Source organism: Vidua macroura, chromosome 5, assembly GCF_024509145.1.
Source record: "Vidua macroura isolate BioBank_ID:100142 chromosome 5, ASM2450914v1, whole genome shotgun sequence".
Classification (NCBI taxonomy): domain Eukaryota; kingdom Metazoa; phylum Chordata; class Aves; order Passeriformes; family Viduidae; genus Vidua; species Vidua macroura.
The window spans coordinates 28,992,667-29,017,078 of record NC_071575.1 but is presented as its reverse complement, the minus strand read 5'-3'; the positions used below and the strand labels follow the sequence as shown (position 1 = coordinate 29,017,078).

The 24,412-nt window shown below is 43.9% G+C and overlaps 1 long non-coding RNA gene across 5 annotated transcripts in view; it reads left to right on the top strand.

Moving 5' to 3' along the window:
- Positions 1 to 24,412, top strand: part of LOC128807296 (uncharacterized) — a 108,981-nt gene that overhangs the window by 43,056 nt on the left and 41,513 nt on the right. For 2 of the 5 annotated variants that reach the window (XR_008437104.1, XR_008437106.1), the window contains exons 1-2: positions 5,453 to 6,015; positions 19,784 to 19,914. This is a non-coding gene — a long non-coding RNA (uncharacterized LOC128807296). Of the gene's footprint in view, positions 1 to 5,416; positions 6,016 to 19,783; positions 19,915 to 24,412 lie in introns of those variants that run through there. The other 3 variants (XR_008437108.1, XR_008437105.1, XR_008437107.1) reach the window with 2 other exon arrangements.

Below are 24,412 nucleotides of genomic sequence, written 5' to 3'. Positions count from 1 at the left end.
GAGAGCACCTCCATGTGAGGGGATAATTACAGCTGGACAGGAACCATTTATTTGTGCGGACAAAAGCATAACAAAATCCAGTCATAAATCTCCCCAGATAGCTCATGTCTGAATTAAGATGCACATTTTTTAAGAAGAAGGGGCAGGAACTGTTGGCTTGGCTTTTCAGGGGAGCATTGAGGGGGTCTTCATTGCCTCTTTGAAGTACTGTAAATCTTTTGATCTACCTCAATCAGAGCTTGGCCTTAATACTGACACTATTGCCTGGATTCTGAAGTCTTAGATGATCATAATGGAACTTCCTGGTCTGAAAATCTGTTACAAGGCACTGCTATGTGTAAGAAGCATACATGGATGCAAGCCCTTCCATCATTATTATTATTATTATTGTTGTTGTTGTTGTTGTTGTTATTGTTATTCCTGGAGATGGACTCTTTATCTGGAACTATAATTACAGGACAAGGGAGAATGGCTTCAAGCAGAAAGAGAGTAGGTTAAGATTGGATATTAGAAAGAAATTTTTCCCTGTGAGGGTGGGAAGACACTGGAACAGGTTCTCCAGGGAAGCTGTGGCTGCCCCATCCCTGGAAGTGTCCAAGGCCAGGCTAGATGGGGCTCTGGGCACCCTGAGATAGTGAAAGGTGTCCCTGCCCATGGCAGGGGGTTGGAACGAAATGGTTTTTAAGGTCTCTTCCAACCCAAACCATTCCATGATTCTATGATTATTGCCCAGCCTGATGATGAGGATCTGTGTCTCCAGAGCTCTGGATCACAACTCTGCTGGTGGCCATGGTTTTTGTACCAGAAGCATGGTATAAATGCAAAGGGAATATCACGCTTTGGGCTGAATTGGTAAAAAGACAACCACAGGATAAGAATAAATGTTGCAGCTGCAATGTGGAAGCCAAATTTCCTTGCTGTCACGTGAGGGAGGACTGAACCAGTGTTCCTAAAGAATATAAGGATGCTTGAGGACATACCTTCTCACCCACAAAAATAAATTAATAAACTGGGATTCTTCTTAAGACAGGATCAGAGAAGCAGCCAAGGTATTTACATAAACATATACCCATTTCCAGTGCTAGTTAGCTAGACAATGATACCAAAATGAAGTGGGGAGCTCACTGAACATACCCATGCTCTGGAGGAACAGCAAGTTCAAACCTATATTTGGGTTTCACAGAAGGTTGTTGCTTTGTTATGAGGTTGAAGCACATTTCCAGTGTGAAAATTCTTCACCCATGCTTTGTTCTACATTGATGTGTGACTGTCACCAGCCCCTGTGGCTTGGGGCCACTGCTGCTCACACCACATCTTACTGCTGAGCCTCTGCAGCTGTCCTATTTTCTGAGTGCAAAAACTGATGCTAAGAAGTCTGGTTTCTCTCTTACTTGACACATGCTTTACACTGGTGATGCTCCTTGCCTTTCTAACAGCATGAAGAAAATCTTGGCAACAGCTTAAGGAATGGGAAGGAATGTTCTTTTGAGAGTCCTAACTGCTCAAACTGCAGTAATTTCAATAGGTAGAGCCCTGGTGTCACTACAGGGAGTTGAAAGCTGGGCCACCAAGCACGGGATCTTTCAGCCCTTGCCTCTGTGTCTTCTGCACCCACCATGAAGTTTATGGTGTAGGTATTCTCCTCAGAGGAGGCCTCCTCTGGGAGACCTCCTAGTTTCCTGTTCCTTCACAAGAGCTTTCAGTGTGTGGGTCTGGGAGGTGTGGTTGTCAGGGATTGTCACCTGAGGATGCCATTCCCAGAAACAGGGCTAAAAGTCTTGTGGTCATGATACAAGGCCAGAAGATATCACTGTGATCATCTGTATGGTGTGCTGTAACATAATCAGTCAAAATAAACTGTGGAAAGGGCTTGATTGAAGAAAGCATGTTTCTAAACAAAGTTATTTTATTTCCTCTCTGTTTTCAACAGCACTGCCTCTTTCGACTATTTCTCTCTCTCCTCAGTTATTCACCCATTCTCCTAGTGTGCAGAGACTCACAACTCATACCACAGCACCAGTTTTCCTCCTCTACCCCCTTGGGCACTACTGAAATGCAACCAAACCCAAATCAAACCATTAGACTCTCCCCACGCTGAGCATTTTACTATTTTTTGGAACACCTTCTAGCTGGTACCTCTAAAGATGTAAATCAGCATCAGGTTGTTTTTTTTTTTTTTTTTTTTTTTTTTTTTTTTTTTTTTTTTTTTTGTTTGTTTTTTTGGTTTTTTTGTTTTTTTTTTTTTACAGCCAAAAAGATTAAAATTACAACAAGGTAGATAAATCTCAATAGATTTCAGTGGGTTTTCTGTCTAGTCAAAACCATTCAATTTTCAGCAAAATTGAAGATTTGATTGATCAATTGATTTTTTATTATTTCGCTGGATAAGCACATGACAGACTAAAATCCACAGACATCTCCTGCAACTTCTCATCCTCTGATTTTGAAATGTCCCCTGGCTACTCGCCATCTGAAGTGCAGGGTGTCACTACACTCTGTGTCAGCTGAGATTTGGGAAGACTATGGCCAGCACCAGATGTTTCTTGCATGTTCACAAGTGCCAGGCGGTCTCTTTCCTGCCATTTACCAACAGTTTATATTCACAGGATACTCGGTCCTTCTCAGAGAACTCCAACTTATTGTCCAGATGATACATTTTGAACAGGAGTTCGCTGTTGCTCTTTTGAACTTCCTCTTCCTTGTCCTCATTTGTTAATGGATTTCATTCCTCCCTAGCAGTTATTCATCCCTGAATGCTTGAATTAGCTGGAAAGGTTTTTCTATAACTGGTGGTCATTGAGAATCTTTGTCAATGAGCATTAATAGACATGAATGTATTGAGAAAGTCATAAAAATCATCTCTATGGGGATTATCACATTTTATCTCTTTGATTTGATATCTTTGAAAGTGGTTGGTCAAGCACTTTATAATGAAGAACTTTGCACCATTGTACTTGTGAAGGAATTGTCTTCCTTGCCCCAGCTAGATGATGTATTTTATGTTTGGTTTTTAAAATACTGTAAGATTTTTAGTATTTTTAACCCCTAACTCTTCATTCACATCTGTATCTCAGGACATATAATCAGCTTTCAGAAAACCTCTTTTTCAACATACCGTAATTCTGACATTAGTACCTTTATTTTGGAAAATAGTTGCTAAGTGAGAATTATATTTAAAAAGCTTCTCTAACAGGATTTAAACATTTTATCCATGCATTAACATAGGCAGCTTAAAAAATTATATTCTTATGATTTACTTTGGCAAAATATCTATTTGGAGTCACTGGTCTTGTGGTGATAGATCTACTCTCACTGTTTGTACTGGATTTAAAAGGGAGTGCCTCATTCTTAAACTAATTGCCTGTCATTTATCCCAGGGGAAATACTTTTATAAGGATAAGGGGCTAAAGGCCAACTTTTCAAAGGCATGTAGGCACCTTAGGATGAAGACAAGGCACTAGGAAAGCACCAAGGCAGCTGAGGTATTCCTGAGAAATTCTGTGGGTGTTTGGCTGTGCCTCTAGGTGCCCACATATGTTCCTAAGACTTTTTTCTCTCCTTGGCCAGAAGAGAGGTTTCCAGAGCAGCTGTGACACAGACGATCTCTGCGAGAGGCATGGGGAGAAGCTGCTCCCCTTTCTCTTATCCCAGGATGTGATTAAACTGAGCTGGATGGGAAATGCGAGGGAGCCTCAGAAATGTCATTTGTAGGAAATACAACTTGAATCCTGGGCTTTAAATGTCACAGCACAGCCACTGTGCTAAGAATTACTCTCTGAGGGGCTGGATGGTGTCACATCCATGTGGAATACACAGGACTGCAGTAAGAGGTGCAGGGAACATCCAAGGCTTGCAAGGATGACCCTGCTCCACCTGGAGACACTTTTCCTTGGAGGTTCCATGATGGTGCCAGAGGGTTCCTCACTGCACTCGAGCTGGTGAATGGCTGTGAGGCTCCTCACCAAGTGCAAAGCCATTGCTTGCAGTGAAATTCAAATGCTTGCTGAAGGGAACAATGGGAAAATGTGTCCCACATCCTGTACACACATCCTGTCTCACTCGTTCCCTGCCTGCCTGCTCAGTCACACAGCACTGCCCTAAGAAAGGTTTCTTGTCCTGGTCACATTCCTCTTTGCTTTCCTCCTCCATTCTGTGTGGATTCCCTTCTTTTCTTGTAAGGACTTTCCTTGTTTCATCACATGTCCTCTTCTGGTCCTCCTTTCCTTCTTCTCCCTCAGTAATTATTTTCAATCTGTGTGCTGGTGCTGCACAATGCCTTAATTTTCCTCACTTCATCCTTCATCCCATTTCTCATTTCTATAGTTCTCTTGTGCTCCTTCCCCTCTCCCCTCCCCAACTTTCCTCAGGTTCCTCCAGATTTTTAGCTCCTTTTTTTTTTCTTCCTACCCTCTGTCTCTCTTTAATAATTTAATTGGCATGCTTTCTTCAAGCTGTCTTAGAAAGCCTTACTTTTTTTCTTCTCTCTTTTCAGCTTCTTTCCTGAATTGCAGTCACACAAGTTCTGCTTTCCTGACTGCAGAGTCACAGCAGCTGTGGTGCAGCAGAGCATCTGAAAAGAAAATGCTAATGGGGGTTTTTATAGAGTACAGTAAAAGGCTCAGATTTTAAAAAATAATAATGCTACACCTCAGTGCTACCTCTAACCGAGACTATTGCTTCTTGAGAGTTTCCTTCTAGAGCCTGCAGTAGCAAATCAGAATCCATAACCTCTTGTGCCATCTCCCTGCCTGTCATAACCACAGGCAAAGCTGAGTTAGCAATTTTCTTTTGAGGGAAGCAAAGATGTATCTGTGTAATGGCATCTCCCCTGTGCCTGATAACAAGATTACAAGGAGTGTGCAAGGCAGTTTTATGGACATCCTGCCAATATGTCAAGTACTGATTGTACATGGAAGCATCTCTCATCAGACACTTTCAGATCAAACTGGTTCTGCAAACATTTCTCCATGAGAGTTCATTAAAATCCATACAGGAATTTGCTCCAGTCATACTAATGTATGACCCTCAGGTCAGCTTTCTGTGATCATTCACAGTTTATTTATCACCAACAACCGGTCTATACACATTTCACCATGGATGGGTCAGTATTTCCACATACGGATACTGGAGTTCATGGTCATCCAGCTCAGGACAAGGAACATGTCATAGACTCAGCTACACCAAAGCAAATTATTTCCTCTATAAAAGAGAGAAATCTGTTTAAAATAATGCAATATTATGTAAATTATGAAAAAAATCTCCTTAGTGCTGGATATTTTTGTAGAGCAGTGACAATCTGATCATTTCCTGGCAGAAAATCTGTAAGAGGTAAAATACATTAAAGTAAATGGTTTCTCTTAAATTACTTATCCATAGAGCTACTTAAAAAGAAATCTTTGTAACCTAAGACAGCCCTAAGACAAGGCTTAGCCCGTAAGTTTCTCTGGTTTGATCCCTTTTAAAGAGGAGTCCTAGCAGGGTCTTCTAGGATACCACTGAGCTTCCATCTGCTGCCAGCCCTATCCCACCCGGATGTCTCTCATGTCCACAGCAATTTTAACCTGCTCTTCTCTCATGCCGGGAGCTTCTGAGTTGAGGAGGATTTGGTGAGCTGTGACAAGTGGAAAACAGGAGCCAAGCCACAGAAATAGAGCGTCAGTGACTGAACTGGCAGGACACGAACGATGGTAAAGAATCTGGGCTGGCCTGCTCCATCCCATGGCCTGAATGCAGGAACACCACCTTCCTTTGTGCGGTGCTCTGGGAGGCCAAGGTGGAAAAGGCTCTAATGGAATTCCTGCAGGGACAGTTTTCCCTGGCTCAGTGGGAGCTGTTTGCACACAGACGCCACGGAGTAAGCTGCTAGGTGTTTATTAACTCAGCTTGCAAGAGGAGGGGAAGGGCAGAGGAAAACCGCTGAGGGGAAAATGCCGGTTAAAAAGACAGACCACCACCCCCTGCTGTTCACCGGAGCTGAGGGAGCCGCGGCTGAGCGAGGTCCTTGTAACCTGTCTGGTAAGTTTTAAATGATGTTTTCCCTTTCTCTAACTGGCTGGCGCGTATGTGTGTTACGAAACAGCAATTAAAATATTCAACCAAGGGCTTAACCCTCGACTGTTTCTGTGTTTCACCCCTCATTTAGTGACAGGCCCTGCGCCGGGGGCTCAGGGGGGCACCGTGGGAGGCGATGTGGGGCCTGCCGGACACCTCGCCCGCCCTGAGGTGCGGCCTTCCCTCTGTGGGATTCGGTGGCACGCAAGGCGAGAGATCCTTTGGGATGAATAGAGCCCTTGGCCTGTCGTTTAGGCCATCCAGCCGCTCTGTGTTCTTTGTCAGGGCCAAACAAGTTCCATATCATTACGCTGGCATTCGCTTGCCCAGTCTCATTATTAGGTGCATTAGCTGTGGGAACTAAATCCATTACAAAAAAAAAAAAAAAAAAGAAAAAAGAAAAAAAAAAGGGGGTGGAATTGGCTCACACACACACACACACACACACACACACAAAAAAAAAAAAAAAGGCTTTCCCAGCTCAGGCTAACAACTTGTGCCTATTAACTAAAAACGATCATTAGAAAATTCCCTGCAGACGTAAAGCTTCAGGAGAAGCTCGTTTCACGTATGCACTTGCCTTGTTACATGACCACATAACCAGCCTTAAAGAAATACACCCTCCCACACTTGGGTCGGGATTGGGAAAGGGGCTTCCAGGCAGGTCCTGCACTGCCTTTAAAATAAGTCTTCTTTCTCTCTGCGTCTTCCAACAGTACTGCTTAAAAAATACCGTGCCAGTAGGAGGTAATAAATCTATAGCCTGAAAAGGGGAAGGATATTAGGGGACAAGCATGTCAGATTGGGGTGGTCACTGAAAAAAGAAAACAAGTGGTTGCATGTGAAAGGAGAGGTCTGCTAATGTCTTTACAAACAATTCCATGGGTGAAGGTATGGGTGTTAACGTCTTTGAAATAGGTCTTAATGTCTGTATCAACTTCAAGCCAGCTGGTTTGTTACAGAACCCGGACAGTTTTACTCCTGAAGCAGACAAATGGGGCCTCATAAGCTGGAGTTCCTGAACTTTGGGGTAACATGACAGGTTCAAGGGGGGATATGTTGCAGGTGGTTTGGGAAGGCTGTACCTTCCCTGTACCTCAGCCAGAGGGGAAAGGCAGAGGGCAACATGCAGCCGGGAGTTCAGGATAAAAGGAGGCTGTACTCTCCAAAACCTCGAGAGAGAGAGAAAAACCCGCAGGTGCGCCCCGGTGGACTCTCTCCCTTTACTTGAATAAAGTTGCAGGACTCTTCTGTCTTCTTTATGGACACTGGCTTTTCACAGCGTGATTTTCCACACACATAGAACTTTATTTTTTTATATTATAGTGACCTTTTATACAGGTCAAATCATGGAAAAAAATCAATGGAGATTAAGTCTCTGAATTATACAAAGGTAGTTCTCTATAAACAGCAAACTGTCTTTGTGGACATTCATAGAATCTTCCCTGGATGCTTTACTGTAATTGCAACAAACCACGAGGCAACAGGTAGATGCATGGGGATCCCCAGGCTGCTTAGGAGCCATGGGGAGTTTTCCATTGGGTGAGAATGTACATGTCAACTCAAATGTCCTGGTTACTCTGGCTTTTGGTGGTCCTTGTGCTTTTGGCACTGGGGAAGCTGGTCCCTGGAACATACTGGTTGGTTGGTTTCTCTGGGGTTTTTGTGGGTCCCACTTCCAGTGGTCCATTGCTTTCAAAGGCAAAAAATACTTCCCAGCTAAGCATAGAATCTGTTATTTGGTCAGCAGCTCAATTCACAGGCTTCTGATTAAAAGCTTTTCCTCACAGAAGATATTTTCTTTCTTAGTATTTCCTAATGCTAAGACTTTTTTAGGTTGTATGATAGTCTTTCTAGGAAATTATGAATTTTCCAGTTTCCAAGTCATGTGAAGATAAGCAGGACACATCTCTGGAGATTACAGGGGACAGTATTTTCCTGACAGCAAAAACAAATGCACAAGCCTTTCCCACCCATAATGAATGCACAATAGTTCTCTTTTGGTTACCAAGCATCAGAAACAGGTCCCTAAATTCAGTTGATTTAAGCCAGTGATAAATAACCATGGTTTAGCTATTCCCTCTCTGGAGTGCCCACCATTGACTGGTGTGATGGAGCAGGAAGCGACAGCTGGGAGTTGAATGATGCTCCCCATGGGGAGGTAACGGGGTGGGCAGGGTGCTGTCTCACCAACCAGGGTGCAGCCCTGCAGCACCTGAATGCAAAAGTGTCACAGGACCTGAGAGGCAGTGAGCAGGAGCAGCCATCTGGTCAGTGATGGCCAGGAAAATTTGGAGGAATGAGGCAGGACCCTGGTGTGCATCAGTGAGGTGCATGGCCAGGCAGAGGCACAGCTGCTTTGTAGCTCATGCATACATCAAAGCTGAGGGAGGAGGAGAGTCTCCCAGTGAGGCTTTTCCCAGCTCTTTCCCAGCAGCCAGATCCAAGGTCACATAGCTGCACCACAGCTGGGCTGGGCTGGGGCACAGGCAGCTGAACCCCAGGGATGTGCATTTGCCTCTGGCAAGCAGCTGGATGGGTGCAGAGGTGACATGGTTCTGCTGCTCCCACAACCCTTCACTGGAAATGGTGGAACGGACGCAAGAAGCTGTGTCTCCCAAGCAGCTTCAGCCATGCTTTGCTTGCCCAGGGTTTGTCCTCTTGGGCCAAGGATGGAAGCAGCCACCCCTGAAGACACTCTGGGCTGAGCAAGCCCTTGGCTTCCTGCGCTGGCATTCTTTCCTGGTGCTCCATTTGCCCACCCAGGCTGTGAAAAATCTACCTCACAAGGATGCCCTGTCCATATGGCAGCCTAAGGTCATGCTCGTGTGTGGCTGTGCAACCAAAATGTGGGGATGCCAAAAGCAGACTCTGTGATCTGCTTCCCTTTGGCTTATCCCTACCCCCTGTGGAGACCAATCATGGTATGCACCTGGAATAGATGCAGATTTAGGGAACTACTTGACCAACAGGCTTGCATAGGTCTCATTCAAACACATGTCAGTAGTTTTTGCTCTAATCCCACTTCTCTTCAGTGCTCCTGAATGATGGCCATGATGCCAGCAAGCACAGTCTTAGCAGAAGGTTTATCTCCTGCCATTTCCCCCTTGAGGGCACTTTTCTCCCAGATGAAAGTGTCTTTGGATCTGTCAGGCTGAAAAAACTCCATAGTGCTCTGAATCCTCACTCAGCAGATGGCAGGGAATGAGCAGCCTCAGTGCCTATTCAGCACATTGGAGGCTAGGTTATTTAAGCAACTCCTCTGCTGCTTCCTATTGAGATATTAGCTCACAAACTACCTATTATTGTCTCTCCCAAACTCCTGCTCAGAGCAGTGCTCAGCTTTGAGAGAAGTTAATGAGCAAGTTTTTGAGCATTTGGGTTTCTCACTGTCCCTGGACTCCTGCACGGGGGTATTTGGTAAGTTAAGGACCATATGGGTTAATTTCAATCAAACTGATAAACAGAGATGTCTGGCACTGACAAAACAAGATAACATCCAAAACTGACCAGAACTTAAGACACCAAATGACATGGACAGAACCTAATCAGACCTGCTCACCCTCCTCCTCCTTCTCCTCACACCAGCAGCTCATGCTCCCTACAAAAGAAATGTAAAGTTTTGAAAAAAAGTAGCAGGAGCTAGGATATGTGTGCTATTAGGCCTTTCTCAGATGCCAAAGCAAGCAACTTTGTGGAAATTTAAAAAAGGAAAAAAGTCTGCTGTAATAAACCTTCATTGCACTGTTCTTTCATCTGGATTGTTGCAAGCATCTTTTGGGTCTGCTGACATTAAAAATTATGATCTGTTAAAACATGTTCATTTCAAATGCTTACAGCTTTTCAAAGCACCTTTTTTTTTTTTTTTTTTTTTCTGAGAAGGATATTTTCCCATCTTAGTCTGGGAAAAAGTGTATTTCTAGAAGTTTCAAATCCCAAACATGTAATTTTGTAAGAAGCTTTTGCATTTAAAAAAAAAAAAATCCTTCTTTAATGAAAAAGATAGGATGAGCTGGTTTTGCTGTGGGAATAACAAAAACCAGCCAAGACATAAAGTATTTCATAATACAGACATTTTCAGGTGTATTGCCTTTTTTTTTACTAACCTGCTACTAGCACAGTGTAACACATACAGATCTTCCTGCAGGACTTGTTTTTGATGGAGCACAGGATGATCTGAAAAATCCTGCTGTCTGTCCTTGGTGAAAAGTTTTGCCTTCTCAGCATCACTGCCTGAGGAAAATGAAAGGTGTTCTTATTTTTTGTCAAGTTCCACGAGTTCTAACAGGTCCCAGACAGTGATTTGGGAGTTCCTCAGAATTTTACTGCATCAAGTTCTTTATGTGATGGCCCAGTGTATCAGTGAATGAAATCAGAGCCAGAGAGTGAGTTTATATGGGTTTATTGTAGATGTTATAAAAAGCTTTAGGCATCCCTCCCTCTAATCACTTGCTCATTCATCAGGTACTCCCAAACCATGGGATGCCCTTGATGCCAAATCTTTTTGGATGCTGCTTTGATCCCAAAAAGGGATCAAAAGGTACAAAAGGTTTGTGGAGTTTCTAGATCCAGCTCTTTTGACCATTTCTTTGGGTTTTTGGTTGTTTGGGGTTTTTCTGTGTGAGCAAACTAGAAAATTAAATAACTGTTTCCTTTTTTATTTTCTTTTCAAAGAAAAAGAATGTTTTCTGTATTATTCTGCATTATTACAGAAAATAATCTGTAGGAATAATTTCTTGAGCTACCCCTCTTCTCTTCATGTTCTGAGCTCAAGAGAGACCTGCTGAGAGAGGCAGCTGTTCCAGATAGAGAAAACTTCTTCCAGAATGTGATTAAAACCATAATTTGAGTGTTATATCCAGTAAGATTAACTGAGATAAAAGAAATAATTTAATTGATGAACCTTCGTTCAACTGACTTGCAAATGGTGATCATGGAACTTCGTGAAATTTCAGCTTTTGTTGAGTAATACTTTTCTCAGCAGTTCTTTCTTAGGTGTGGAGTGGAATCCTTGTTTCCTGACTAGCCCTGGAAGTTATCTCATTGACCTATTTAAAATTTATCTGTGTATCTGTTGTGATCCATACACATATCTCAGTGGTCCACAGAAATATTTTGCTGCAAATATTTGAACTTCCAGCCAGTTTATTGGAAAAAATGTCATCAGAGCTAATGTCCCTGTTCCCTGAGGAATGTAAATACTGCAGTTAGGTTTCTAAAGCAAATCACAAATGTTCATTCCAGTTGCTTCACAGAACTGTTCTGCAGGATTTGGGTAAAATTTACCCTGAAGCAGAAAAACTTTTCCATAAAAAGTTCACTGAGCTGTTTGCTGTGAATACCAAGCATGAGCAAGATGGAGAAGTGGGACTGATGTGCTGGAAATAGTGAATGAGAATTTGCTGAAAAAATTACCACAATTTTCTTGAAACCACAGCTGTCATGGAATCATGGAAAGGTTTGCGTTGGAAGGGACCTTAAGGATCATCTACTTCCAACCCCTTGCCATGGGCAGGGACACCTGCCACTGTCCCAGGTTGTTCAAAGTCCCATTCCACCTGGCCTGGGCACTTCCAGGGATAGAGCAGTTATTCCCACAGCTTCTTGGTGATTGCAATAGGCATTGATCAATAAATTACAGTGACATTAATTGCTGTTAATATTAGTCTAACTAATATAATTACACAGGTTTTAATATTATTTTTTTTCTATTCTGTTCTTTTTTTTTTATTAATTGTTTTTCATGATATGAGCCACTGATTTTGTCTCCAGTTCAAAGCTTGATCTAATTCCAGGAATGCCTGAAAACATTCACTATATCTTTTCTGCTGGGAAAAAAAAAAAAAAAAAGAAAAAAAAGAAAAAAAAAAAAAAACTCTCAACTTACTCTTAGCTCTCTGCTCCAAAAATAAAATGTACGGTACATAACAAATTTGGTCTGACAGCATTTTCCCAGCTGGAAGGATGGAACTTCTTAATTGGTGTATAAATAAATAGTGGTTTGATCCTGCTCTTAAATATATATTAAAGAAAAAGAATTTTGGCTTTGCCTCTAGTATGCATAGGAACAGATCTTCCTTTCTAACAGAAACAGTAACAGAAAAGGACTCTTCACTGAGCCAAATTTAAAAGCTAAATCTGAAGTCTAAACACACTGAAATAAATTTAAATCCTGCTGCTGCTGTTGAGGAAGGCCTATGAAGCTCCCTGTGTCTCTTGACATATGGTTTCCATACCACTTTAGTTCATAAATCATAATTTTTAATTGCTTTAAAGTTTGATGTAAGAACCTCAAGTGCTGTTGAATCATCAAATAAATAGCTGCTTAGCAAGAAGATGCTCCTCTGAATTGAGGTTTACCTTGTGTTTTCCGAGTAAAGGAAGTGACAGTTTAGATGGGGAGTTCACCCAGAATAATGGTGTAGTTTTCACTTTTGCTACCTGTCAATAAATTGAAATAAATGCAGACACCAATCTGCAAATCCAGAAACTAGAAGAGGGATGAGCACATTGGTCCAAACCCATAAAATGTGTTTATTTGATCCTCAACTGCAACACAAGGCACCATGAGGCTCTGAAATACTCATGCCTAGTGCACCTGAGCACTCCAGGTGCATTGCTTGGTTGAAGTTCCCTTGGCACTGGAGTTTTTACAGTAGGAGACATGCAGCAAACACCCAAATCCTGAAGCTTTTCACTCCATCTCATGTCACCTCTGAGTCCAAACCAGAAGGATCCTCAGAAGCCCAAGAGCCTGACCTTTTTGGGATGTGTCTTCTTTTTCCTCATAGCCCAATAATTAATAATTCATCTTGAGAAAGGAGAAGGTCTGTTTGGGGAAAAGTGGCAGAAATCCAAAACACATCTCCTAGCTCCTGAAAAAGGACAGCCCCACCAAAATCAGCCAGTAAACATTTTGTTTCCTGGCCCCATCTGTGCAACACACAGACCAGAGGCTTTGAGAAGCTCTCCCTGCCAGAATATGAGATAAATGTGCTATTAGGGAACTCCCTTTTTCTGTTTCTGGGGTGCTGGCACACCTTTGATTAAAATACGTCAGTTTAAAGGACTATGCACCAGTCTGGGCGTGTAATATTTGTATGGAGCTTAAGATGGTCCTGCCATAACACTTCTGTCTCCCCCATTGTGCAAAGTTGGACCAGAAATCTCATGCGAATGAGCTTACTCATGAGATATCTGCTAATTCTGGCTTCAAGTTATGCTGTAAATAGTATGAGAACTGCCTTTCTAGCAGTTTTTGGGAATTTGGCTCCCAGCCATTGCTAGAAAAGCCCAAGCTGTGACCTAAGTGAAAAGTAAGGGGGAAAGAAAAATGCTCCAGATTTCCAGAAATCTCTTTACTAGTACCAGAAGTTGGTCTTCTCCTCTGTGTTCATCTGCTCAGGTGGAATGGCCTCTGTTTGCAAGGACATGCTTTTGTGAGATCAGGGACCTTGCAGAAGGCACACTGTCCTGTATTCAGGTACTTTGATGGCTGGGTACAGCTGTTTTGTGGAGTTTTTGAGGAATAGAAAGCTATGTCAAAAGCTGCATGGCAATCTCAGGACTCCGTCTACAGCTCTTCAGCAACTGAGACTCCTGATGCCATTGCTGCTTTCTCCTCTGCCTCCTTCAGAGGTGCTGGGATGGTGCCCTTTTCCCTACCCTGTGATTCCCTGCCCTGCCAGCTACCTGCCCTACCTCCCAAGTCTCATTTTCACTGCTGGGTCCAGGAACCCAAGGTTCTGCCTCATAGCAAAGCCCTTGGGCAGTTCTGTGTGCAAACAGTGCCTCAAAAAGAATCTGGGCCTTGGCAGACAGGTGGCTTTTTTATTTTTCCCTCTGTGCAAATAAACCTGGTACCCCAGAAAACAATCTCTGCTTTCAAAACTAAAGGCAAAAGTCATGTGCTTTACAGGCCTAAACTTGAGTACTGGATTCTTTCTCATATGCAAATTATTCTCAGCCTTGGTATCAAAAGTACCAGTAAGCATGTACCTATAAATACTCATTAGCTTTAATTGCACTGAGAACGCCTGTGAGGGGGCTTGGATTAGCTGACTTAGTGCACTACTCAGAGTTTCTAAGGCTGACAATGTCACACAGAAATTTTACATATATCAGAGATGAAACATGGCATCATAGAATCACAGAATATTCTGAGTTGGCAGGGACAAACAGGGATCATCCAGTCCAACCCCTGGCCCTGCTCAGGACACCCCAACAATCCCACCCTGTGCATCCCTGAGAATGCTGTCCAAACGCTTCTGGAGCTCTGGCTGCCTTGGGGCTGTGAGCATTCCCTGGGCAGCCTGTTCAGTGCTCCACATCCTCTGGGGGAAGAACCTTTTCCTGATATTAACCCTAACCCTGTCCTCACACAGCTCCAGCTGTGCCCTCAGCTCCTGTCCCTGGTCACAGATCAGGGCCTGCCCCTCCTCTTCCCCTCGTGAGGAGGCTGCAGAACTGCTGTGAGCTCTGACCTCAGTCTGCTCTTCCCCTGATGAACAGTACATGTAATACAGCCTTGTTGCAGTATTAGTAGCCAAGTTATTGTGTTTTCATAATGACACTATTGGTCACTAATGGTCACTAATGGTCACTTCCAAGTATTTTCCAACAGATATTGAAAGCACAACAGGTGATTTAAAATTGCCAGGAAGAGATGGGTTCCTTCAGTAATTAATCAAGTAAGCAATGATTATCACAGAAAACATCTTGTCTAAAGCCTCCATCACATTTAAAAGATGGTTGCTTCTCTGGGCAACCTGTGCCAGGGCCTCAGCACCCTCACAGGAAACAATTTCTTCCTCATATCCAATCTTAACCTACTCTCTGTCACTTTGGAGCCATTCCCACTTGTCCTGTCACTCCAGGCCCTTGTCAAGAGTCTCTCCATCTTTCCTGTGGGTTCCCTTCAGGCACTGCAAGGCCACAGTGAGGTCACCCCAAAGCCTTCTCTTGTCCAGGCTGAACAATCCCAATTCCCTCAGCCTTCCTTTCCTCCCAGCAGAGCTGCTCCATCCCTCTGATCTCCTTGGTGTCCCTGCTCTGGCCTGGCTCCAGCAGCTCCCTGTCCTTCCTGTGCTGGGATCCCAAAGCTGGATGCAGCCCTGCAGGGGGGTCTCAGCAGAAGAGGGCAGAGGGGCAGAATCCCTTCCCTCACCCTGGTTCCATAACTGTATCTGATTCAAACATCATTTATTAATGTGTGGGTTTTGCCTCTGCTGGTTTGCAAATTAATTTATTCCCAATTCTAGGGTAAAACCATGTCAGCAGTTATTTGTAATTTACTGTTTGTGAATGTGAAAATTGTGCCCTCTTCCACCTGATAAAATATCCAACCCCCCAACTCTTTATAGTGTTTATGTGTCTAATTGTTAGTATTTTCAATGAGGTTTAGATGTCTGTGCAGCTTAGGATTGATTCAGTCATTCTTCTAAAATTTGGTACTGAAATAAATATCCTGATTGGCCTCATGCAACTGTGAGGGTCTGAGCACATGGACTTGAGACTAGTTGTACAGGAGCCTTTGTAAAACAAGGACTTTCAATCGAGTTTATAGGGAACACCTGTGGAAACCTCTGTGTACATGACACACAACCTGCAAACAATTTTCCAGTGACTTGTGTTGAGGAATGTTATGTACTGGTATTTACTTTTCAAATTCTTCATGTTGTAGCAAGTAACACACACACATTCTCTGACAAGGTCTTTGCAAACATCTGTGGGAACACCAAACATGCAAATTGTAGCCAGAACAAGTTCTTCATAAACAGCCAAGAAGCTGAAACAGATTTTCATAAAACCTTTGTTAAATGGTGAGAGTATCAGCAGTCACTGAAGCCCTTTTAGTCAGCATGTATCCCCAGAAGGGCTGCGTCATATGGAGAGTTTCAATGCCCACCAGGATGTCCTCTACAGGACCAGAGGCTCCTCCTCCTCCTTTGTAAGACTTTTGTGAGCAAAAAGTGTGACAGATTTGAGTAATGTGTAGTTATTTGCACGGGCAGCCATCAGACATTGGGCACATTTTGAATTCCATTGCTGCAGTATCCAGGCATCTCCCAGCTGTTTATGCATTGCTTCTTCCTTAAGCTCCATGTAACAGGAATCTATCCATCCCATTTTCCAGGTCCAGCACCTGAGCACAGCTGGGACAGTTCATAATGCTAATGCTCTGCAAGAGCATAAAGGGGCAGAGGGACATCTAGTGGGATCTCTACTCTCTCTGCATTTGCAGGCCACCAGAAATCTCACAGGGTTCACCTCACCTGTGACACATCTTCAGAGCAGCACCCAGATCCTTCACTTCATGAGGATGCTGAGGCTGGACTGTGATTCAGGCTATGGATCTTGTGTTTATACTTTCTGAAGATTCACAGCCTGTTGTGAGTAAAGGCAAGAGTAATGACTAATCTGATTTCTGTCAGAGAGCTCACCTTGACAGACTTCCAGCAGCAGTGAGGTTGAAGGCATTTTGAAGGTTATCTTCACAAAAAAAGGACTGGCAACTTACACTGGAAAAAATCAACTGTGTGATTAGCTACTTCTTTCTTGACACTGCTGATGGCTAAGTGATTACAATGCACTGTATTGCCCTTCTCAGCTGGTGTAGTTTTATCCACTGAAGGCAAAAGGCTAGGAGAATTTATATTAGCCAGGGGTCTGTGATTAAACTACTGTGTCCATATATCCATTTTGCAAGCTCTTCATTCCCTGCAACTGTCCTCAAGTTCTTTGTGCCAGAAGAGCAGGATTTCTCACTGGCCAACATATGAACCCCTTCTAGTCACTGAACTTGTCTTTCAGGCATCATGGAAACTGGCTTTGTTAGGAAAGCAATACCTGAACCAAGCCAGGTTGCAGGTACAGTGCAGCATGGCTCTGAAAGCAAAGGACATGTTCGCCATCCTACAGGCACCATCATTTGTTTACATGGCAGTAGGACACCAAGGATGGGCAAGGTGTGTGTGTGTTATGGAATCACAGAATCATGGATTGGGTCGGAAGTGAACTTAAAGATCACCTGGTTCTAACCCCCTGCCATGGGCAGGGACACCTGTCACTATCCCAGGTGGCTCAGAGCCCCATCCTGCCTGGTCTTGGACACTTCCAGAGATGGGGCAACCATAGCTTCTCTGGACAACCTGTGCCAGAGCCTCCCCACCTTCACAGGGAAGAATTTCTTCCCAATATCCCACCTAAACCTACTCTCTGTCAGTTTAAATCCACTCCCTCTTGTCCTGTCATTCCATGCCCATGCAAAAAGTCTCTTCCCACCTTTCTTGCAGAATCCCTTCAGGTACAGGAAGGCTTTGGAAGAAGGCAGACCTGCATTCCGCCATCTCATTAATGCTGCACAGTATTGGCAGTGGATTCAACTGACAGAGGCCTGAGTGTCACAGCCATGTGGCAACAAAATGACACAAAGATTTCAAGTGCCCCTGCTCAGTTCTGAATGAACAGCTCTTCCACAGCAGTGAGGTAGTGGAGGTTTCTGGATGCTCCTCACACAGAGATGCAGAAGGGGACTGGAAGATGTTCTGCCCTGCTTTTGCCCTGACCCTGCTGCCCCTTCTTGAGTGACTGAATAACCTGACAAGACACAGGGTAACCAAATGAATAAATGTTTGCAGGATTAGCTCTTCACTTTCTCCAGGCATCACTATTGGAACTTACACTTTTTACCTAAATCTATTTCATCGGTATTTGCACATAGGACATTTCGTGTGGTCAAAGATGACATATAATCCAGAGATAGGGTGGAGTATTTGTGCATGTTCCTTATTGAGGGCTTTTCTCATTAAAAGTGGCCTGCAAAAAAAATGAGCATCCTTTGCCTTGCACTGTGTTTAGTCAAAGACCTGACCAAAATATGCTAAAATTTAGATGTATTTTCCTTTCAGTCAGATTATCCTTTGAAACTGTGAGCAAACCCTGCCTGACAACACAAAGGAATTTTCCCATGGATCAGCTAAAGCTGACTCACATGAAAGACTTGCCCAAAGTGGTCATGCCCTCTGAGCAAATACCACAGGCATGAGGATCTCTGCTCTTGGCCTAGCAGCACTGTTAGGATTCCAGGGACCCAGCCTTGGAAGGCAGCTTTTATTGGAGGAGGGGAGGTCTCCTACCTGTGACCCAGCCAATCTACTCCTTATTTATCTGTGTTGCTAACTTTCAGTGGAGGTGAATGTTTTGCTCTGTCACTGCATTGTTGCAAGAAATTTCTTGCCTGGCCCACAAAGTTCACCAAATAGCACTGGCTGATTGCTTAAGCAGGTACAGCACACAGCAAAAGGCACTGCTGTGACTCAAAGAAAGAAAGAAATAAAATCATCTGATCATGAAAGCTTTCAGAACCAGGTTTTAGTGCTGGAGTGAAAACCTAACGGAAGCTGTGCACCCTTCTAAGATAAATATTTCCTCTGCTGGAGTTGCTGAGTCTATTACAGATCAACAACCAGGAAGGCTTTGCTTACTCATCCCTGCCACATGTTTCTGGAGTGGTTTTCTGCTCTTTTAATATTACCAAGGAGTGCATCCTCTGGCTGTCCTGTGTTAGAAAGGCAAGTGCATGCTGAGCAAAGTCCCAGAAAAACCCACAAAGCACTGATGGAAATAGAAATGGAATTTTGCACTCAGAGAGACACAGAGAGAGTTAAAGCTTCAGGCCAATGTGTTGCTGAAATTTTAAAGCTAAAAGGATTTTGAACTAACCTTTGCATTTTCTCCCTGAACTTTTTGTTTACTCTCTGCTCTTTTGCTCAGTGAAAGTAAAGCAGGCAAGACAATGTCACTTGCTGTTTCCAACTGGCTTCTGCTTTGTTTCTAATACTCCTCTGAAAGAGGTCTGTTTTATTAATTGGGTATCATTTTATTAATTGGGTTTCTGTCCCTCACTTTCCATTTTTTTATCACTGGTTGTCCTCAAATAATATTTAGGCTTAAGTTATTTGTAATTTTCCCTTTGTATTTAATCTGGCCCATTTTTGTGTTTGAATTTGGGTTTTCAGTAAGCTCACATGTGATCTGTGCCAAAGTAGAGGCAAAGTCTCTTCTCACATTCCAAAAATATATGACACTGGGATTACAATCTCAAAATTATGTGTCAGCTTCTTTTAAACAGGAAAACTCCAGTGGGCTTCACTCAGCTGTATATAAAAGCCAGTAGTACACTTGGTGGTAGTCCCTGTGTTATTTGTTTTAAATTATGTTCCGTTTCATACTCTCTCCACATTCTCCGTTTCCAATATCCAGCAGATTCTTGTATTGACAAATATGTGACTTTTACAGGAAGCTGTTATGGAGAAAACCTGTGGTTCTTCTGTATGGGCTGAGCATAGTTGTGGCTTCTGACCCTTGGGAGAGCTGCTTGAGTTTGGGATTATCCTATTAGATGGATGTTTCTAATAAAACTCCCTAAGACAGATAGCTTATCTGTGTTACTACCACACAGTTCCAGAGCCAACATTCCCCTCAGCATGAAGGGGATGAATCCTGAGTGTCATTATTTGTTTTGAGTGTGCTGTGGGCTCAGGTTGTAGCTGAGCTTCCACAGTGACTGCAGCTGATCTGAACCAGGGCTGCCTTACCCCTTCCCACTCCCTTCCTGTAATCCACAAGGTAAATCCATCCTGCTAAACCCGCAGCAAACCCTTCTAAAAAGCAATCAGAGAATGTTCTGTCATCTTAGCAAGATGTTCTATGTTGTTTCTTATGGTTCCAGGAGAAACTACTGATAAGAGTGGCCAGATAACAGAAACTATGCCAGAGAACTGTGACAGAGTTTGAATAAGAGAGCACTGTTTCTTGGAAACTGCTGGGAACACTCAAGTCCCCTTCCTTTGGGCTGAAACTGTGAGTGTCCTGCTGCCCTCACTCTGCACCTCCTCTTTGTTTTCCCCTTGTTGTGATTTATTGGGTTGGGTTCTGTAGCTGCTTCTTAGCTGAGTGCAGCTAAGGTATGTAAATTGCTTTTTAACAGCTAATATGCACCCACACTCCTGAAAAGAAAAAAAAAAAGGCAAAATAATATTGTCAGCAATGAGTTATAGGAGATCAAGAAAGCATCCAGAGGTGAAAGTCAGTGGCTGGCTGGCCAAGTCCTGAATACTGTCACAGCTGTGTTCAGAATAATCCAAGTGGAGAGCAAATTTGGTAGCTTCAAATTAGGATTTTAAAGGAGAGGACTGCCTTTGTGGATGCAGTACATACTGTGTGAACTGGACTTCTCTGATCCAAGCATATTTTCTTTTTATAGACATTTCAAACCCTAAATACAGTGTTTGATCCTCCAGTGACGTCTCACTACTTGTCCTGACTTGGTCCACTTAAATAAAGGACAATGACCACAGCTCTGCTGAGACCCCCCTGCAGGGGTGCATCCAGCTTTGGGATCCCAGCACAGGAAGGACAGGGAGCTGCTGGAGCCAGGCCAGAGCAGGGACACCAAGGGGATCAGAGGGATGGAGCAGCTCTGCTGGGAGGAAAGGAAGGCTGAGGGAATTGGGATTGTTCAACCTGGAGAAGAGAAGGCCTCACTGTGGCCTTGCAGTGCCTGAAGGGAGCCCACAGGAAAGATGGAGAAAGACTCTTGACAAGGGCCTGCAGTGACAGGACAAGGGGGGATGGCCTCATACTGTCAGAGAGGAGGTTTAGGTTGGGTATTAGGAAGAAATTCTTCTTTGTGAGGACAGTGAGGCCCTGGAACAGGTTTCTCAGAGAAGCTGTGGCTGCCCCATCCCTGACAGTGTACAAGGCCAGGCTGGATGAGGTTTGGAGCAACCTGGGATAGTGGCAGGTGTCCCTGTACAGGTGGGTTAGAATAAGATGATCTTTAAGGTCCCTTCCAACCCACACCATTCCATGCTTCTGTGGTATCTACAGCCTTCTGGAAAGCCACAGCTAATGGGGTCATATTTATTCTTGTTGTCAGAGCTTTTCTTGTGGCTTTTCCACGCCATGTGGTTCTTGATGGAAAATGAAAGTTGCCCAGGGCTAGGACTGCATCTTCCAGCATGCCTGTGAACGTCCCAGGGTGTTTTTACGGTTGCTAAGACATTACAGATAAACACAGTGAGTGAGCCCCATCTTGCCATTCAGACCGTGAGCTGCAGAAAACCACCAAACTCCCCAAAGCTCTTCTGGTAAAGGAATGTCAAATCAAAAGCAAACAAATATGGATAATCGTTCTGCTGGCTAAGATGTGTTACCAGAATACCAAGAAATGACAAACCTCAAACCGGAGTGATTCATCCAGGCACCCAAAAAGCACTTACAAGAAACCACCTGACTAATCATGCTGGAGCTCAGGGACAGTCCTGTGCAATCAACACATGTAATTATCCATTTCAGAAAAACCAACCCTTGTCCTCTCAAGGTAAATAATATCTGCTGTGCTAAAGGTATTATTGTGCTAATGGTATGAATTGCTTGGAATAACATTCTCCTTCTTGGGCTCCTTCTCCTACTCATGTATTCTTTGCCCAATACTTGGCAAAATAGTTACACAAGCAACAAAAAAGAAAACCCTAAACAGCACAAACCAAAAAGTGAAAGGCCCAAATTGCCACCTGCCCATGCTGATTTTTTGTGTGGTGGCATTTCATGTGGGGGGGAGCTTCAGCCATGCTACACACACAAAGGCAAAAGCAGACCCTGTCTTTTAAGCTGCAATTTAGTGATACACCCCAGATAAGTGGGTTGGGAATCTGAGCAGAGGAGGCTGATGAGTGTCCATGGAGTTGTGATGTCCCTGGAAGGGAGGTGAAAGCCTGTGACCCCATCCCTCACAGTGAGGAAGTGTTTCTCCTGTCAGCTGAAATATGGCTCTGAAGGCACCAAGATGCTTCCACTTTGGCAGGGAGAAAATCATGTCTAAATTTGAATGTGTTTGATGATACTATAAGACACATAAAGTTACAAGGTAATTATTTCAGGAAACTCCTATTTCAGTTATTTCAGCAAAATTTCAGCACCTCTGTACGTTTGAAGGCCTGGAACAAAGCAACTGGGTTTCGACTTTCACAGTTTACCTAACGTGGCATTGATGGTGAACCATATGGTGATGTAAAGGACAGAACTATATTTGTTTAAGGAATCTTCAGGCCGAATTTCCAGCTTTGTGAGTGCTGAGAGAGAGGAAGGAGGGAAGTTCAGAGGAAAACAAATGCTTCCTGAACTTTGAGTTTCTTTGCTTTTATATATCACCAGATTTTTCTGTGATGTGACCAGCCGTCCTTTATAAACTTTGCTTTATCTCTGTGACATTTTGCGTCTAGGAAATGATTAAGCTGTCATATTTGGGGACTGAAAAGAGCAAAGGGCTGCAAGAGTTTGTTCTACCTGTCAAATTACCCAGTTACAGCTGAGTCCCTTTGCAGACATGCATTTCCACTAGCCTCCACACACAGACACACCATGAGCTGGCCCTTGCCTGCTCCTCATGCTGTGGGAGCTGTAGATATCCAGAAAATGTATATAATCTATATGGATGAAAAATGTACCACCTGATGAGGAGGTTCGTGGGACTCAGCAAAGCTCCCTATTACTTATTAGCTAGCTAGTGGTCTGGCCTGTGTGTCCCTGTCCTTGGCAATAAAATGAAGATGAAAGGTAGCCGCTGACTTGGAGCCTCGCCTGAAAGTACAGTAGCTATCTCAGCCCTCGCCTTATCAAAGGCTGGGACAGCAATAACCATGCTGAGGGAGCAGCAAGGACGTGGTAGGCTGGGCTGACAAACAGTTACACCTCGTGGGCAAACAGCAGTTTCACATCCCCACAGGCACCCAAACAGCATTGGCAGCTGAGGAGAGGCTGCAGCAGATGGTGCCCAACATGGTGCCAGCCCTTTCTCCAGGACAGGCTGGGCAGGGCAGTGCCTCTCCAGCCAGCGGACCTGCCCAGGAGCTACCTGGTGAAGGATCCTAGGCAGAACGTGTGCCTCAGGCCACCAGAGGAAGCTCAGCTGTCACCAACCCAGCTCTGCCAGACTGGGAAGATCATTTTGAGACCAAGAGTCTCACAGATCAGCCCCTACTCAGGCTAAAACTGGATGGCAGTGAGGACAGTCCTTTTTATGGGTGTAAAAACAGTCATCTCTAGTGGTGGCAGAAAGGTGGGACTTGGGAACATTTGTGTTTTAGCAGAGGTGACCTTTTCAAACTTGAAGCTTCCTCACAATGTTGAAACCATAGAGTTTCCAGATACTCGCACACAGAATTGACTTGAATCAATAACTTTGACAAAGAAACAGGGCCTCTCTTGAGAAGAAATAGAGGTATTGAATCACCGCAGCTTTTGTTGGCTGCATGAAATGGGTTTTTTCCAGCTTACCAAATTTGTCCATACATGTCTCCAAAGCACTAGGGCTACACGTACCTGACAAATTGTCTTACACAATACAGCAAATGTGGCTTCAGATCGTGCTCTGTCATGGAACTACTCAGTGAAGGCCAGAAAGACAATATTATTTTGGGTAGGTAAGTCAACCAAATCCTTGGAGCTGGGAGTGCAGTGTTAGTGCTGGAGTTCCTCTCCACAGATCAGGTTTTCAGTTAGAGGAAGGAGATCCACAAAGAAGATGCTGAAGACACAACATACACAACAGAAGATATTGAACTGGCAATAGTAGCATAAAAATATATTTGCCCTGGGTCACAAGGACTTCATCAGGAGAGGGTGCAAGATCCCACACGGTCTTAAATACCAAGTTCTGTGGCAAACTTACCTTTCTACTGCAAAGTAATGATGATGTGCTGGATAAATGTACATAGGAAGGACATGGAAATGCTGGAGCAAGTCCAGAGGAGGCCAAAAAATTGATAAAGGGACTGGAGGACCCTCCCTGTGGAGATAGGCTTGGAGACTTGGGGCTGTTCAGCTTGGAGAGGACAAGGTTGTATGGAGAACTCAGAGCACCTTCCAGTATCTGAAGGGTCTATAGGGAAGTTGGAGAGGGACTTTTCATCCGGAATTGTGGTGACAGAACAAGGGGAAATGGATTTAAACTGACAGAGGGGAGGTTTAGATTGGATATCAAGAAGAAATTTTTCCCTGTGAGGGTGGGGAGGCCCTGGCACAGGTTGCCCAGAGAAGCTGTGGCTGCCCCTGGATCCCTGGAAGTGTCCAAGGCCAGGTTGGACAGGGCTTGGAGCAACCTGGGATAGTGGCAGGTGTCCCCGCCCATGGCAGGGGATTGGAACAAAGTGATCTTTAAAGTCCCTTCCAACCCATACCATTCTGTAATTCTATGCAAAAAGTAGCTTGACAAGTTTTAAGGAACTTTTAATACATTAACTGAACATAAAACTCCTAGTGAACAATTTTCCAAGTCTGTGAGTAAAGCCTGAGGTAG